Source organism: Symsagittifera roscoffensis, chromosome 5 (genome assembly GCF_963678635.1).
Source record: "Symsagittifera roscoffensis chromosome 5, txSymRosc1.1, whole genome shotgun sequence".
NCBI classification, from domain to species: Eukaryota; Metazoa; Xenacoelomorpha; order Acoela; family Convolutidae; genus Symsagittifera; species Symsagittifera roscoffensis.
In genome coordinates, this window is record NC_087066.1 from 33222144 (window position 1) to 33241531 (window position 19388).

At 33.5% G+C, this 19388-nt stretch overlaps 1 protein-coding gene across 3 annotated transcripts in view; it reads left to right on the forward strand.

The window, feature by feature from the left end:
• LOC134846252 (latent-transforming growth factor beta-binding protein 1-like) overlaps positions 1-19388 on the forward strand; it is a 212387-nt gene that overhangs the window by 187484 nt on the left and 5515 nt on the right. The gene's annotated exons all lie outside the window — the stretch shown is intronic.

A 19388-nucleotide genomic window follows, 5' to 3' on the forward strand; every position in this document is an offset into this window, starting at 1 on the left:
ACATAGATATTGTGAACATGGGTTTCGTGGCTGCAGTGTCTACAACATAAATTCAGCTAGCTCAGCTATTTGCAATTGTTTCACATCGCTCATCATCAGAGTGTAGATGTGTCTCTTCATATCAGATCCAGTACAGTCTTGGTCATTTTTCTGATAGTTTTCAATATAACAAGAGTCCAGCTGGTCATCGGAGCTCGATTTTTATTTTCCATTTTTGTTTTTTATACCGCAATTTTGTGCTCTATACGTTCCCGGGTTGACCGAAAAGGTTTATCATACAATTCTCAAAAATGGGAAATTTCTTGTCATACAATTCATACGTACAAAAAAATCTATGAAATCTCTGTAATAAACATTTTCCCATAAATGGAAATTGTATGACTAACGTTTTAGCCATAAATGTAAACTGTATGACTAAAAATTTGTCATTTACGAGAATTGTATGACAAAGAGTTTTCGGCAATTTTTTTTCAAATGCGGCCCAAATTACATTAAAACCATCTAAAAAGCCGTGTAATCTCCAAACAGAGAAGAAAAGCTGAGAAATTTTTTTTTTTTTTGAAGTTACAACCTCAATTTCTTAATTTTCTGCAGGAAAACTTCACAACTCTTTAGATAGCAGCAGGGTCCTAATCTGATCCTAAGGGGATAATACTGGAGAGGGGATTGCCTCAAAAAAATTTACCAGAACTTTCATTTTTTTTATAAAAAAACCTTCTCCGGGAACTATCCCCGGCAAACATAATCTGACTTATAAAGGTCAGATTTATGCTGCTTTCCGTCTAAACATCAACTGATGCATTTGCAGAGATACAAAGAATTTTGTTTTCATTGCAATTAGTGGCAAAAATGTTGAGGTTGCACAGTGTAGGATTGGTGACCCTTACAATTTGTTTGCCAAACTCAGACTTTGGCTGAGAGTTTTACCTTGAGAAAAGCATGCAGTGTAGTGAAGGTTACTGAGTAGTACGTAGCTCGGTATTGACGAATCAATAAGATAAGTAGAAAAGTAAGCAAACAGTTAAGTCCAAAATAAGTTTGAATCTCCAAAGATATAGTCCCTCCAATTGCTGATAACTCAGAGGAGAAAGTTAAGACAACCCCCCCCCCCAGATGGATACTACCGGGGCTAGCTTTATGGAACTCCTAGGGCGGATACTAGAGATGATTTGACCCGGGCATGCAAAAAGACACCTCAGACACCCCGCCCTTGAGTGATAACGGTTCCCGGAAGTGCAAATAGCCCTGTCAGAGTTCGGAAACTAGCGGTTGGAATGGAACCAAAAAAGAGTATCTTATGGAGCTACTTGAGAGAAGCCTAAATTTAGAACCCCAGACCCCCTGGACCCCTACTTCCTGTGCAAATAGTCCCCACCCCGACATCCGGGAGTCGTTTCTCGGCCCCCACTGAACGCAGGATGGTAGAATTGTGAGATATCATAGGTAGTGTTATCATGTGTTGCGACATCATGTGTTATAATTTGAGCCAAATCCAGCGGTTGAACCGGAAGTTATCAGCACTTTGGAAAACCACCCCATAAACCGGAAATAGGCAATTTGCGCGAAATAATGAGCAGGGGTATATTGATTTTACGGCGGCATTAGACACTACAACTTATCTCCGAAGAAGTACCTCTCCTGTTTAAAACCCCTCCGATGGCTCATTCCGGTGTTAATAACCTTTTCCCGGGAGGAGTGATAATGGACAATATAAATGAGGTAACTTGGGAAGTATTAACGGGATATGGATAAACTTGGTGGGTAGGACCCCTATGGGATTGTAAACCTGAATGTGAAAAAAAAACCCCGAGTGACCCCGGAGTGACATTTAAATGACCTTTGGGCGATTAGGACTAAAATTGCATGGAAAACCCTGGGATTAACATCGGAAAATGGCGTGTTCCTTCGACTCCAACCCTTGGGAATGAGAATTGGTCACCATTCTTATAATTGAAGCAGAAGCCAGAAGAGATATAATTTTAAATTATATCATTGAAATAGGTGATTCTAATTAAAAATGGACTTGGCTAACATTGATTTCAAGTTAGCTTGGCGAATGCGCTATTAATATACATTCAATCTGACTAAAGAAACGTAGTCTCAAAGGAAATTGACAGTAACAGAAGCATAGCCTGAGAAGTAGGACTCCTAAAAACATGAATATACGAGATATTTACCCAGCTCACCGGAGATGGCTTTTTAGCCCAATTTGGCCCCGAGTAAGCGATTTACGTTCACCTGATAGCTAGAATGTCGGGGTTTGATATGGTATAGATCGAAATTTTAGATGCTTGGAATGAAGTAGTGACCCATGAAAAGGGTCTTTCCCTGCCCTCGGCAGGTCGGGACATGAATGGGATAATTAAATTAAAACCTTGGGAGATTGGTTAATTAAACATAATTCGGTTTGCAGGTGAAGTTGGACTCGATGTTTGCAACATTTAGTTAGAGATATCAGTAATGAACTTAGAAATCAAGACTAGTGTCGTCAGAGGAAGAATTGAATAAAGACCTTGCGAAATGGGTACCAAAGTAAAGGTCAGGATTTGTAGGGATGACATAACTCTAACTATAACTGAAACTCAAATTGACCAACAATATAGAGAATAGCAAGCAGCCTACCCTTAGGCAAAACAAAATTAGCTACGAGTGAGATTAATTGGTTCTCAGTTAATTAGAGAACAGATAGCGAAACTCAAGTCCAGTTGGTTCTCTGAGTTAGAGAATCAGAAATTGTGAAGGTAAAGAGATCAGTCAAAGTACCTCGAAGGAATAGTGATCCTTATTGACACTATTAATTTTAGCAGGTCAGACTGAGTGATTGTATGGAATAACTCTGTGTAATTCGTTAATTAGGATTTTCTAGAGAAAAGAGAATTGTTAGCTAAGTCAGTTGGGATTTGAATTGCAATTAGGCAATGGTGTTGATTGATCGCGGACTCGTTTCTTCTGGTTAGATTACTAGAATAAATTCCGGCCGCATAGAGCCTTATGTATTTGGACCAATAGTAAACTAAATTTAATTACTACTGGAAAATCTTGCGATCAATGAGAGTGGGCGTGACAGCATAAAAAGGGGCTAGTAACAGAATATAGTACAGAATAGTTGCCACCAACTTAACCTTTTCGGGATTGTGGATAGTAGTAAATTTTGGTTGCCCGGCTGAAATCATTACCAAAGGGACTGTTTTGCGGTGCCGTTAAGTTAGAGTGTGTGAACGGACTTAGAGAAGCAATCCTGGAAATCTACACACAGTTTTTTTTGCTTCGTTGTCAGTTTTGCCAACTTGAGTTCTTCGTGGAAGCGGGATCTTGGAACGTATCTCGGACCTATTACGCTTGATAAGCGAATCACATCAGTTAGAAAATCCTCAGTCCTTAAATCATTCATTTCGTGTTGAGCGCATATGTAAGTTGTATAACAAAATCGTAGACTTGGATTAAGTCAGGTTTTGTGTAACGATTTCAAAGGGGATGCAAGAGTTCTAAAATTGTTCTGCGCGGCATCGTCGGATTTTTGCTCAAGGTTTTGAAATAGATGGAGATGTATAAAAATAGCGCGCCAGTTTTTTCTTCTAGTAGGCGGTCATCAAGGATACTGGCTCGCCAATTTCAACAGTTTTCGACTTATTCTCCAGAATTCGATGAAATTGAAACTGCAGTTGGAGTTGGTGCCGCCGTATACAGTCCCATAAACTATAACTGAAGATAAAAACAGTTCCGAGTTATCATTAGATTCAAAAACACTTCAAGTTTCCTAGAAATACAGGTTCCAGAGGCAAGATGTTTGTAAAGTTTGATATTTACAGTGGAAGAAATGACTCTTGAAAGTTAATTGTTTTTTTTTAAACGACTAAATTGAAATTATTTTACTTGTAACTGGAAATTTTTTTGTTTGCATTCTAACTTCGCTTGCAGTATTTTTGTTTTAAATACTGCATTAGGTAGGTTCGGTTTTACTTTTCTTCTTTTTTTGCGAACAAATTTCAAGTTTGCAAGAAAATTGCATAAAATCACCAAAAAAATTTTTCCTTACGTGATGACTAAGTTATCCCGATGATTATATCCACTCTTTGATCTGTTTTGATTTTGTTTTTTATCGCTCAACTACTAAAAAGGCGGATCAACCATACAATACCCCCCCCCAAATCGAATTAGGGGGAAAATGTACGGTTGGTAGAATATCTTTCCCAATTTTCTCGTACGCTGAGGTAATTTCAACCAACCAGAACGCGATGTTTGCCCGCTCAAATTTTGAAAATTTGTGAATCATATTTCCCGTTCAACTATTCAATTAACCGAAAGGAATAATTTTGACGACGAAATTTTGCCTTGCCTACGTAATAACGAGCTTTATATTCAAAAAATGAAGCATTTAGGACTGATTGCTCGCTCAAAATCCTGTAGCAATTGTAACAAAGAGCTTTTTGGACAACATACAAAGAAGCTAAGGATGACTATACTAGGAAATGCCAAAACTGAATTCGTTCGAGCTTTAGAAACACTATTTCAAATCGAAACGGCAGTTTTTTTAACTCCAATTTTTGCCTACTTGGTTACTTGTTATTTATCTCTGGTCCATACAGACATGCAACAAGCCAGTGCAATTACAAACTGAACTCAACGAAAAGATAATTAAGATTGCCATAGCAAGTTTTCCAGAAGTTCGTGCGAAATAGCTGAAAAAAACACCCTACTCGGCCTGGAGAACCGGGAGTTATTGTACAAACTGACGAAAGTTGTTTTTCCCACAACCTGAAAAATCACCGTGGTCCAGTCCCACAGGAATCCAATATGGGTCTTTGATATTGTTGACACAAGTATTCGCTATGCTCGGCTAGATGGAATAGTGGAACGCCGGGATACTGATACTCTACGTCCAAATATTTTAGCCGTAGTTCAGCCCGGGTCGGTTGTACATTCAGACGAATGGACTGCATACAACGCAATTTTCAGGGCAGAAGTTAGCCATATGACTTTGAATCACTCAGTAAATTTTTTGGAACCCTGGACCGGCCTGCTTAATCAAATTGTTGAATCATATTGAAATCAGAAAGTTCCGATTAAAAAAATGACTGGATGTCACAGAACTTTTTCTACTTTGGTATCTTCTATAATTTATGTGGCGTGATCAGTATGGACGTAATAACAACTGCTTTGATATTATCTGTAATCATATCACTGATTTTTAAGCTGTTTGAATTGTAATTTATTATTTGCCAATTTGCCATTGAACTGTTTTATTTGCTGGGGGGATTCTACGGTTGGTGCATTAGGAGGGGGGAGAGACTGTATGGTTGATCCGATTGTAGAATGCAAATTTTTTTTTACCAAGAAATTGCATAAATTTTTTCCAAGAAGTAGACCCTTTTAACTGAGAGAAGCCCAGAGAAGCCCCCCCTCCTAATGCACCAACCGTAGAATTCCCCCCCCCCCCATAGTCATAGGTTCGGTTTTACTTTTCATCCTTTTTGCAAACAAATTTAAAGATTGCAAAAAACTGCCGGAAAACGCCAAAAACTTTGTCCTCACGTCTGATGACTAAGTTATCCCAATGATCATTTTGGAACCTGATCTAAATTACCTTTTATTATTGGATAAATTAGATATTTTATCACTATAAAATATTTAATATTAATCCATCATATTCCATAAAACTAACAAACCACTTATTTGTAAGTGCTGAAATTACTTGTAATTTCAGCACCAGAGAGATTTGAATTTAACTTAGAAACTAGTTACCTCTCCAAGAGAACTTCAGCAGTCGCAATAAGCCAGTATACTCTAGATCTATTGAGCCTAGCAGAGACTAGTTAAACACCCTTTACTAGTAGATATAAGAGTAAGATTAGGATCGGTATTAGACTAAGAAGTAACACGAATCTATCCGGCCGAAAATAAGATAGCGTGACGAGCAGATGGTGTACCCTATCCGAAATTACTCTATGAGTTAACCAAAACAACTTAACTCATCTGGTGCGACCATAAGTCTCAAATAAAGACCTTAATAGTTTAGAACTAACCAAAAATAGATTAGAAAATAGACAAAACATTTTCAAAATGTTAAACGACAATAACTTAATTGAAATCTCTCTACGACTCATTAGATCAGAGCCGCTATTCCGCACAATACGAGAACTACCCGGTATTGGAAAAAGACCTCGGACAAGAGACGACATACGACTACGTAGAAACTTACCATTTAGTTTCATGGTCGTACGGCAAAAGCCAACACAAACTTTTATATTCAGATTCTTACTAGCAATAAATTTAGATTTTCATTTGCAAACAGAAAATTTTTGAAGGAAATCTTCAATGATTATTTCAGGCGCTAGGTAAAGTTACTAATAAACAATAACGATTGAAAAAAAAATCTCAAATTGTTCCCTCCAATTCTGCAGTAATATATAAAACAAATTTGAAAAAATATATATTTATTGAAAATAAAAACAAAAATTAGTAGCATGACAATAAGTTGTTAGTATATATAAATCATCCTGCTGTTCCAGCTTCATCACCTAAACAAAACAGCAATCATAAATCAACTAATATAATCAAAAACTAAAACCTTCTACCAAATAAATTTAAACTATTTCAAACTTAATTTTATTTAATCCTAATTCAGATCATCAAGGCTTTCCTCGGATCTAAAGCAATTTTCATCTTATAAATTTTAAATTCTGATCATCAAGGCTTATCCTTGGATCAAAAAGAACAACTTTGTTCTCACCCACCCACTTATCAAGTGTCTAACGACCTCAAACGTCGATTCACTACCCAACCTTTTCAAAAGACCCAGGACTAATAGAAATTTTTTAATCACACTAACCATTCAAATTAGGCTAAACAGTGAAGAACTTCGTTTATTGATCCTTCACTTGAACCCTCCTCTTACCTGACCCAGGATAAATCATAAACTTAGTAAGTTTAAAATAGTATCTAACGAACTACTTGCGTTCTAATTATACCTGAATCTTGTGGATCGATTTACTATTCCCTCACCCTTGAACACAATCACTACCCCTAAGTAAGATTAAGTAAGTTAACACCTTAACTCAGACTAGCCACGAGAAAGTAAAAAAAATTCTTCGGAATCGATATACTTTTCTCTCCAACCCTGAACAAAAAGACCCAGGTTAAGCTAACCAAAAAATCGTAAGGACTAACAGTCTAGGAAAATTAAAATCACCAATAACTTCTTGCATCCCTCATCCTAAACCTTATGTCATTGAAAAATTTAGAAAAGCCAACAAACAATCGTACTACACAATTGTGAAATAGACAACCAAAAATACGATCTTGTAATAACCCCGCATACACAAACAGTTGGATACATTCGAACAAAACGACAAACAATAAAAAGAAAAATTATTAGTAAATAAAGACAGATAGCACAAAAAAGATTTTGAAAAAATAGAAATGCATTCTCCGAATCAGAAGCCAGTAGTCTAGACGCACTATACAATTTAAAAGAATCAGTAAATAAAAATTGCCCAATCCATGATCAGTTATATTTTTCCGACTCAGAAACAACCTCAAACTCATCAAAAAGAGGAAAAAGAAGAATAAAAAAGATATATAAATACAAACCAGTACATCTATACAATTGGAATCAACTAATTAGACATATTGATAATTATATATTAACAGTCATCAAACGAAAAAATGAGCAACACTCAACGTGACGAAAGTCCAGACGAAGAAGCAGTTTTTCCCTTTGTTATAAATTCACTCAGTGATAGAGGACAAACACGATTTTGCAAAAATTTACTCGTAAATTTGTTTGAACCAGAATCAGTCTATGCAAATCAGAATTCCCAGAAGTAAAAATCAAAAGACAAATTATAGAACACTATTTGAAAGACATATATAGCCTAACACAACAATACGGAATCTACACCATGGAAATCAGAACACCAAGAACACTTCATGGTAAATACGTTATCCAAACAGACGATATTGCTTTAGAGTTTTCAAAAGTATTCACAGAATATATCAAAAGCATACAATATAAAAATTCACAGAGAGCAAACTCAATATTCACCAACGAAGTTTTTGCAATAAATATATAGTTATATATCTATATTAGAAAAAACAGAAGCTCAAAGTACATCACCAGTCCAAACATCAAAACATACAAAAGTAAGAAACGAAATCGTTGCATTTTCAACATTTTTAAACGCAATCTGTGAAAATTTTACCAATAATGATGTCTCACAAAACACCAAACATGATTTACAAAAAATACTAGCATAGTTTACATTTGATTATTTTGTACATAATATCGACTTAATTGAACAAGCAAGAAAAACCTTTAGACTCCAGAGTACCAATGACGACACTGTCATTGCAGAACAATCAGATTACGTTTGGGACACTGAATGGTCTCATCCAGCATTTTTCAATTTTCCAGTGGATATCTCAAGTCAAGCAATAAATACAATATCTTTTCACAAAGATTATGTAAAAGTAATACAACTAACGATTGACGCAACACCTTCAAATTATAATACATTTTTACCTGATACACGAAATAACAGCTTAAATTCAACAATTATACATAATGAAAGTCTCAATGGAACTAGAAATCTTACACAGCAAGATATTCAATTCATCACATTTCAAAAACGAAGAAATAGTTCAAACAACAGTAACAACTACACAACAAGGTATCTCATTAATACGTCCAAACCTCTCAACACCGAAAAATATAAATACAACACTACCACAAGTAACCTTACAATCGACCGTTAAACCTTCGGTTGCTCCAAAATATTCACATATGGACTATCAGACGTATAGACCAACGACAAAACCATCAAAAACACGAAAAACGTTCACAAGAAACACTTTTGCAGAACACAACTATAATTATGTACATCAGTCAAAAACAAATCAACCCCCCCCCCCCCCCAAAAAAAAATATGCAAAACCTAAACCACGTATGTTCTCATCATTGGAATCTTCCAAATACATCGACCAATTCAGTAAATTTCCCAGATAATCCACACCCTCCACAGGATCATAGTGAAAATTACCCATTTTTTCAACAAAATAGGAATAAACAACAAACACCTTATTACACAAATTACCTATCATCTGATGATGGTGATTATCATCAACCAGAAGTTTTTGCACCATATACACAAGAATATCGCACACAAAGATCGCGACCATCTCAACCATCCCAAAACATGAAGATTTACCCACGAAGTTCAGCAGATATGCAGAATCAACAACCAATGCATATACAAAACCCAATTAACGTACAATCTTTTAAACCTATAAAATCACAAAACCCAATGACTATGCATTCTTACCAACCAACTCAATTGCAAAACGAAATACCGCTAGCATATTACCTCCAGCAACATGAAATAACTAAAAATATACTTACAAACGCCGCAGAGTCACTCCAAATGAAGATGAATCCATATTTAATGGGAGGATCGTCAATAACATCCAATAAACCATTAATGGTATTCACAGGAACAGACCCTGAATACTCAGTAGAAGATTACCTAAACGCAGTCACAGCAATTTTAATTTTAAATATAGGACGCGAACCAATTAATACGCCACTCCTCAAAATTGGATACATAGACGCACAGCGTTAATACAAACAACACTAGATGGCGCAGCCCAAAAAAGGTTTTCAGTACTACCTATAGACATAAAATCAGATTGGAAAAGATTCACACAAGAATTTTCAAAATTGTTTGATTCTGAAAAAAACTAACAACATCAAAAAGTTTTATGCAACGAAATTCGCAGATTACCAAATGAAACAATTAAACAATTAGCAGTTCGAACCGAAACATTAGTTCGAAAAGCATATTCTTTCAATACACATGATTACAAAAACACAAAAATGACAGAAATTTTAATGATGATCTTAACACCTCAATTAAGGAAAATAGCTATTAAAAAGAGAGCATCTCATCCTTCCTCATTTCGAGAACGAGATTTAGCTTTTAGAAAATTAGTAGATAAACTAGAACAAGCAGAAATCACAATGAAGATTGAAGAAACAGAAAATCTAAAACTACAGTATGTTAATCGGATCGAAACAAATACTACACATATAAATAACATACAAGGATCAGATACAGACCTGATTGAAAAAATCACTGAAATATTGAACATCTATGAAAGGAATTCAAACTTTAAAGGCAAACCATCTTTCAAAAAATGGTGTAATTATTGCCGACGATACGGACACAGTATTGCCGAATGTAGACAAAAACAATAAGACCATCAAAATAAACCTCAAAAAAACAAATAACCAATACATGAAAAAAGATCAAAACCTACCAAACAAGAATATATATAGTAATAAAAGCTCTAGAAAACCACTTCCAGGCAACTCAAATTATTCAAGAAGTCAATCACCATATAACTCCAGTTATAGAGGTAGATCGCCCGAACAAAGAAATTCACGAAATTTCTCACAAAATAGATATAGTCGATCGAATAGTCAAAATAACAAAATAGAAATAACTATTCACGATCGAATTCAAACACAACAGAAATTATTTCTGCATCCAGTTCCCATTCAAACCCAAGGAATAGACACTATTCCAACAATAGATCACGAAATTCATCATATAACAGAAATAGAAACTATTCAAACAATAGGAATAGAAGTTATTCTAACAATCGAAATCAAAACTATCGAAACAACAGATCAAGGAATAACTCATATAATAGATCAAATAATCAAAGATCAAATGAAAACAGATCACAAAATAATTCACAAAATTGAAACTCAAGCTACAGCAATAGATACAGAAACTATTCCCAGTCACCCTATAGGAATAATAATCGTTACCCCGATTCTAAACATCGATACAGAAGTAACACACCAAATCATCAAAGACACATCTACCAAGTGCAAACAAATGAGGAAATAACTTCAGACACCCCAGGTATTGATAACACAGAAAATAATGAATTACAATTAATTCACATTAATTGTGAATCAACAGATACTGAAAGTGATACAGATAATACTATCTCAGTAATTATGATAACAGTCAAAAACGACTATGAACCTATCATATATGAACAACCCTTTAGTTCACACATAAACGAAAATCAATTAGAACTTGTTCATAATTATTACATTGGACCCATTAATAATAATACACAAACTACACAAGAAGTAAACGAAATTAACACTGTAATTAAACCTGATAAAAAAGACGAAATACAATGCTCAAACACAAAACATATTTATCAAAACATACAAAAAGAACAACCGAGAGAAAAAATTTGGACAATACCATTTCTCTTAGAGAGCCCAAGAAGTAAAGAATTTCAACCACCAGATCTTGAAATTGATTTTTTAATCGACTCAGGAGCAGAATCAAATATTATTAATATTCCCACATGGAATGAAATCAAAACACTGCATCCAAATTTAACACCTCTTGAAACATCTTGTAAATTAGCATCAGCACAAGGATCAACATTAGTAAATTATGGAAAAATCCAACTATTCCTTGTTCCCACAAGAACAATGGAACAAAACAAGATTTTGAACAAGCCATTCAAACAAACATTTCATATTACTGATAATAAGCACAATATCATTGGCATACCGTTTATAACTAAACATATACCCACAATAAACATCTTATATAGTAAAATCCATATCAGAGATAAATATACAAAAACGAAAAACACAGCCTTAACATTCTTTCAAAGATTGAACAAACAGCCACCATTTTTCTCAAAATTTTACCCCATTTATAATCAAGAACGGAAACACTTGAAACCACTATCAGGAAACGTATGTAATTTTTCAATAAAACAAGTTCATCAATATGACAAAAGTAAAAAAAAACAACAACTTTTCATGTCAGATTTCGAATTTAAACCCATTCACAAATTTTTCAAAATTACAATCTCATTCATAAAATACTTGAAAAACACAAATTCTGATATTATTTCACTCCACGTGTATGATAATACACCATATCAAATAACATTACCCTTAGGACTATTAGGATATTGTGAAACAAATGCTACAACTTCACCCATAAATGATGTAGCATATTGAGTAAATAATATATTACAACTATTAGATATTTATCAATCAACAATTCTTGACGAAGAATTATCCATAAATAATATAAAAAGTAAGGAAAAAAGAAACAAAGATTACTTCACAAAAACACTATACTTTAAAGCAACATTTAAAATAACAAATTATACAAAAGAACAACAAAAAATTTTAACAATGTTTAACTTTCAACATTCACAAATAACGCAAGATGAATTTGACAAATTAGCTCAACAACTGATAAAGTAATCAACAGTCTACGCAACATCAAAATTTGACGTAGGAAAAATTAGTTCATCACTACACCTTCCATTAAAACCTGACGCAGTTTTCAAAAAACAAAGAGCAAGTAAAGTACCGATTCATTTACACCGAATACGAAATTATATCACCAGTAAATAAAAAAGAACAACCAAAAGGTAATACCTTCATCAACCCTGTTATCATTCTAGCAAAAGGTGAATCACCAAAAATAGTTTTAGACGCTAGATATCTCAATTCACTAATTGACGAATCAAAATGTAATTGGCCCATTGAGCCAAAACAAGTTATCTTAACAAAGATAAAGGGTATGTACTTCACAACCGCAGATATGAAAAGTGCTTACAATCAAATGCCACTAGATGAACAATCACGACGATTAACACAATTTGTTATTGGAAATCAACAATACGAATTTAATCGATTATTCAATGGAATATCCATAGGACCAGCAGCTTTTTCAGCTTTCATGAGTAAAATTTTTAGACCACTATTACTCAAGAAAAATGCAATCACATATTTAGATGATGTTTTCATGCAATCACAAACTAAAGACGAAAAGTTTACAGTTTTGGAACAATATCATAAAATACTTCAGAACGAAAATCTGAAAGCAGCCCCCGATAAATCACATTTTTTCTTAACACGCGTTAAATTTTTAGGACATAATATTGAACAAAACACTATCACTCCATTAAAATCACGCATTGATGCAATTCAAAAACTTCACCCACTTACAAATAAAAAGAAATCCAAGATTTCCTTGGACTGTTGAATTTCTTAAGTAAATATGTTTACAAAATGCAATTATACTTAAGACCTTTTTATAACATCCTCAGACAACAAAATAATTTTGAATTGACCACTGAACATCAAACACGATTTGAAGAAATTAAAAAACTTTTGACACAAAAAACTTCAAACACAATTCCAGATCCAAACCAACCATTCTATGCAATGTGCGATGCTGCAAACTTTGGCATCGGCGCAGCATTACTACAATCACATAGTGGAACAAACAAAATGAATCTTATATCAGCCAATTCAAGATTATTCACACAAGCCGAGCTACGACTCCCTACTCTAATGAGAGAATGTACAGCTATAATTTACACACTTACAGAATACGAATTTCTGATACTTGAATCAAAACACCCAACAGTTTTATTTACAGATCATAAACCAATTATATTTCTTTTCACACAAAAGTCAAATTCTACTCATAGAGTTTATAGATTTCAATTGATTTTAATGAAATTCCCAAACTTACATATAGTTTGGACAGCAGGAAAAAATCTTGCATTACCAGATACATTAAGTAGAAATACGCCACCTGAACTACTTACACGAAAAACTACAGTTGAAATACCAAAAAATATTAAATTCTATGTCGCAAAAATTGAAACATCACCCCGATTAAAATGCAAATACGCAGTAAAAACTGAAATTGATCAATCACAAATAAACAATCTACAACATTTTCCACTCTACTTAGATTGCCAAAATAATCACTATGAAGTTGATTTATTAGAACATCTACCTTTAAACCAATTCCATACTCACAATGGTTAAAAAATAATACTCAACAAAAAAAAATAAAACAACAACCGCTTAAAAAAACTTTTTTCCATTAATTGAAAAAGAAAATTTGACTGATAAAATAAATTTATCAGGACCACAAACAAATGATTTAGAATACACAATAAATCAAGTTTTTAACCTCCATGACCCACTTGACACAATTCCCCTATCAAAACCAGAAATTGATAATATTTTTCTCCCACCAACAGAAAAAATTAAAACAATATCAAAATTTTGACCCAGTGATTAGACAACTCAAATCATGGCACAAATATAAAAACAAAACCAGCAAAAGCTGATACCACAATTTTAGGAAACAAAACACTCCTCAGATATTTCCGAAAATTTAATAACACAACAATCAACGAAAATACAGATCTTTTAGAATATCAATTAGATGATTCTAAAGTTCCCTGTCTTCCTTTAAGTATGATATTGATAGCATTTAACATCTCCCACACACAAAATACAAAAGAACACTCAGGATCAGAAAAGACATACTCAAACTTCACACAAAATTTTTATTTTCCAAATGTCCCAATTTGGATAAAAGTATTATGCAATGATTGTATAATATGTCAATTGAACAAACCTTATCCAAATCAAAAACAACTAGCACAGAAACAAGATTTTAAAGGACAAAGTTTATATTTCAACCATAGAATTTCATTTGACACAAAAGGACCAATTTCACCATACTCTGAAGGAAATTCCTACATTATGGTCATTGTTGACGCATTCACGCACTATGTAGCACTAAACCCAGTACCACATTGTTTTGCTTATTATGCTTAAACAACACTTTATGAACACTGGATACCTAAATTCGGATTACCCGAAATCCTTGTTACAGACAACGGTACAGAAATTATTAATAATGAAATTATCACACTATGCCACTTATACAACATTAAACATAAACCACGCACATCTCATGCACGTTGGACAAACGGATTAGTCGAAGGTATGAACCGTTCATTACAAGAATATCTTAGATGTATCATTAATGGAAATGATACATGATACACAGAATGGTCAGCAGATGTCAAATTATTTCCCTTATCATATAATTCACAAAAACTACAACTTTAGAAATGTCACCATATGAAATGGTTTTTAATCAAAAACCAAGAAAACCAATTATGTTCACAGCAAATGCTCATAAAAACGCACAAGGTCATTGGAAACCTACTAAAGATTCAATATGCTATAATTCACCATTACAGACATGATGAAGATCATTTTCATTACCCACAAATTCTCAAATTAGCCTCCGGCACACATACCGATTGGATTTTAAAAAGAGATAAAAAACACAATGAAATCTACCAAAAAGTAACAAAAAAATTGTTACAAAGGCAAAACATTAACAGCCAAATTAATTCACGTTTTATGCCAGCCACAGATTTAAAAATTAAAGCATTTGTCATAATACCTAATTTTAATACACAAAAAGGAATCTCCAAAAAATTACAACCACTTCGAAAAAGACCATACCAAATAATTGCCAAACCCACTGAAGTAACATACAAACTCACAGACTCAACCAAAAAAGAAATTGTTCAACATCGAAACAATTTTTTACCTTACTACCCAAAAGAATACGCTTTACGCAAAATAACCCAATTATATTCTTTTACAGGTTTAAAAGTTATTTAAAACAATACACATACAGAACAAGAAACAAATGTACATGACGACGTTCATCATAAACAAAATCAAAAACATAAAATAATTCATAAAAAAACAAAAACACCAGACCCAAAAATACCTCAACAAAAAAGAAAAAACAAAAAAATGATAGAAAAATTCTTACCACAAGAACAAATAGAAAAATCAGAACATAGAGAATCATCACGACTTAGAAATCAACCACGTAAAAATTACAAAACATTCATCCCACAATCTAAAATATTAAAGGAAGTTGAATTTCAAAAACAACTTTGATTTTAAAGTTAATAATTTGTACACCTCTGAATCATTTTGAACTTTCATATTTTCAAGATAACATGCTGAAACATACGCAACAAATCTAGTTCAAATTCAGCCAATAGGATTCACTCGAATCCGTCACCTTCAATATCTCTAACACAAACCTACTAGCCGATAGATATTAATCTCCAGGCATATCTATAACTATAACTTAACAACCTCTAGGTCAAAAATAAGCAATTTGCTAAAACTTTACAACTAAAATAAATACCACCATAATATTACAACCCCATTCTATCTAATATTGCAAAGATCAACAATATTTTCCCAACTCAGACCTCAAAAACCCCCAACCAAAAATGGCAAATTAGCCTAAAATAATAAAGGACCATAATCATTTGGCCTAAAGTACAAATATTTCAAAAAAAAACCCAGATTACCCAACAAATACAAACAAAGCAAAGAAGACCTCCAGAGCACCAAAAAATTAGCCCCCAACAATTTTTCACAAAACTCAACCCACTTGTCAAAAAATCAATAAATAATCCGACCACACTTGAATTTCGCCCCAGAAGTTCAAAAAATATTCGACGAACGAATCATTTCTTAAATACTTCTCTCTTTAACAGTCGATACCTTAAAAAACATAATCATAAACCTTTTCGTAAAGTTTTCTATTCTATTTAAATTTTTGCTAATATTTTAATTGAAACTTTTGAAGCCTTAATAATTCTTTTAATAATTTTTTGCAATATTTTTTTAATTTTCTACTCCCTATTTGAGATATATCTTCAACTTTCCCAAATCATTGACCACATTCACAGGTACGATAATTCAAAGTCTATTTAAATGATACGAACAATTTTTAGAAGAACAGATTTTTTTTTGCTATTCGTAATTTTCCTCACATATATATCATCCCTAATTATGACAATGTGCAAATGTGTAAAAAAAGGCAACACATTCGCCTTAGCAATAGTCCTTTTAATTCTTTTCATTGAAGAATATTACAATAAACATAAATCTTCCCACTAAGAAACAGATTAATCGAAAACATTTACATTTCTAGAACCCGTTCAGCGACACGCATCCCTAAGTGAACCAACATATAAATTGTACCCCACATTACAACAAGACTTAAATCGAATAAGACATATTAGTCAAAATCAAAATACAGTTGAAATAAATAGAAAAATTATACATCCAAGACGAAATATAAATTTTCAAACTCCCAGAGTTACTTTTAACATTTCTCAATCCCCAACACCATCAAGCTCTGAAGTCTCTAGTATTACATTACCAGACAGTCGTACGCTCACTTCACAACAAATCACACCAAATCTCCCTTCAGACTATCTAGGTTCAACACCAACATCCGAACAAATCCGTGAAAATCCTTTTAACCCCCCAACATCACCGAACGACTACCATATTGGACAACACAATCTTACTCACAAGGAGAACCAAACTTAGTAAATGAACCAATAGATATTTTCTCAGATACAACATTATCATCCCTGCCAGAAACATTATCACTCCTCTCGACACCATCAACAAGTCAAAAATCACCATCATTTTCCCCCCTAAGTTTTCCAAATAACCTCGACGCTCGATACAGAGAGCAATCAACGAATATACCCCTACGATTAGATTGGAACACATTCGTAGCACCTCCCCCATTGTTTGGACAACCTCACGAGAGCCACCGACTCCACAGTTGGGCACTCAATAGATTACAATATAGACAAGATATTCACGAAGATAACGTTCAAATACTCCAACAAAATAGTCTTCAATTAAAGTTTGAAATAACAGTCAAACTCAATAATATTGTAGAACACCCCTATCCATTAAGTCCACCAAATATAACAGCTCAATTGCTACCACCACCATTTATAACAACTGAAGTAATATATAAATACGATAGATATACAAAAAACACATTTGGATACATAACATTTTATAACCCATACTCCGGATTATCGTACACATTTATATTTTAAAAATACTCACATGTCAACACATCCTTTTTCTAATATTTTCCGACCAAAACACAAATCCGTCTCCTCGCACAGGACCTCAGGATTTATTAGTAACACGCTATGATTGTGAAGAAAATGAACAAAAAACACTACACAAATATGCAATAAATCAAGTAACACAATGCGAAACAGAACCACAAGCTATAGAAACTACAATTGTAATGGCAACATTGTATTCAAAAACCCGAGCAACAACAGTCACAGGATATAAGTTTACAGCAACATTTTCCGAAAAGAAAGTATATTGTTCACAAGTCTCCAACGGAAATAAAAACCGACTTGATCACGAATCATTTTACCAGAGTAACGATGAAAGACTTTTACATTTAAATCCCGAATATTGTAAAAACAAATTACTCAGACTAAATCTAACAAGAAATGAAAACAGAAAAATAGTAAGTTTCCAAGTCTTTGCCGATTCTGTACATCAAGCAGAACTTGAACGATACCAAGGACATATTCAATTAGACGAAAAATACCCATATAATGGCGCACACCGACGATTAAATTATGATATACACGATAAACACTGGATACCACACATTGGAATAAATAATCCCTCAAACTGCAAAGCAGATACAAAAAAAAGGATATCAAGAAAAAATGTTTTTTGATTGGAAAATACAACTTGAGATTTAACTGATAACACCATGATCTATCAAGGAATTAGATTTTCTTGTAAAAATGATCAAGGTTATTTTGACCCTATAACAAGAACCCAAGCAACAATTGTTTGGTTTCCCGAAGATACATGCACAACATTTCAAGTAGCAAAAATACACGCACAAATGATAAAATTTCGTGAAAAATATTTTATTGAATCAATTCCATATGAACAAGTAAACCCGTCTAGCAAACAAAGCAATGATTTCAAAAACATTCATGATATAGAAAATAAATTGACACGTTTTCAAATCTATCACGAAACAGAATTTGCATGTAAATATAGCAATCCACTTTATAAAACACAATACTCTGAAATACTTGTCGAATACGAAAAAGGTTTCGACATGACCACTGGTAAAATAAAGTTTGACCCTTCAGCAACAAGTCACCCTATTCACGAAGGCACATCATACTTCCCAGTGAACTTTTATAAAAGCACAGGTCGCCCTGGTGGAAAGCTAAAACCATACGATAGTAAAAGCACACGTTTACAAGAATTGTCACTAATGAATAGCACCTACTTTGGTAATATTCCTTATGATATTCACTTAGATATGAAATTAGACTACACAATTAGTAGAATTCTTCAAGAAATGTCACTTTCTCATTTAGAAACACTTCATCAACTATGCGAATTAGAAAGAACACAAATCTTACAATCACTCGCATTAGCAGTATTAAAAATACCTTACGCAGGATACTTATTATCAGGAAAAAGATCAAACTTTCTTGATTATGAAGGAAACATTTTATGGTTTTATTCTTGCACCAAACAAGTATCACCATTATATGATTATATTTTTGAAGATAAACGTTGTTATAAAAGAATTCCCATTTTC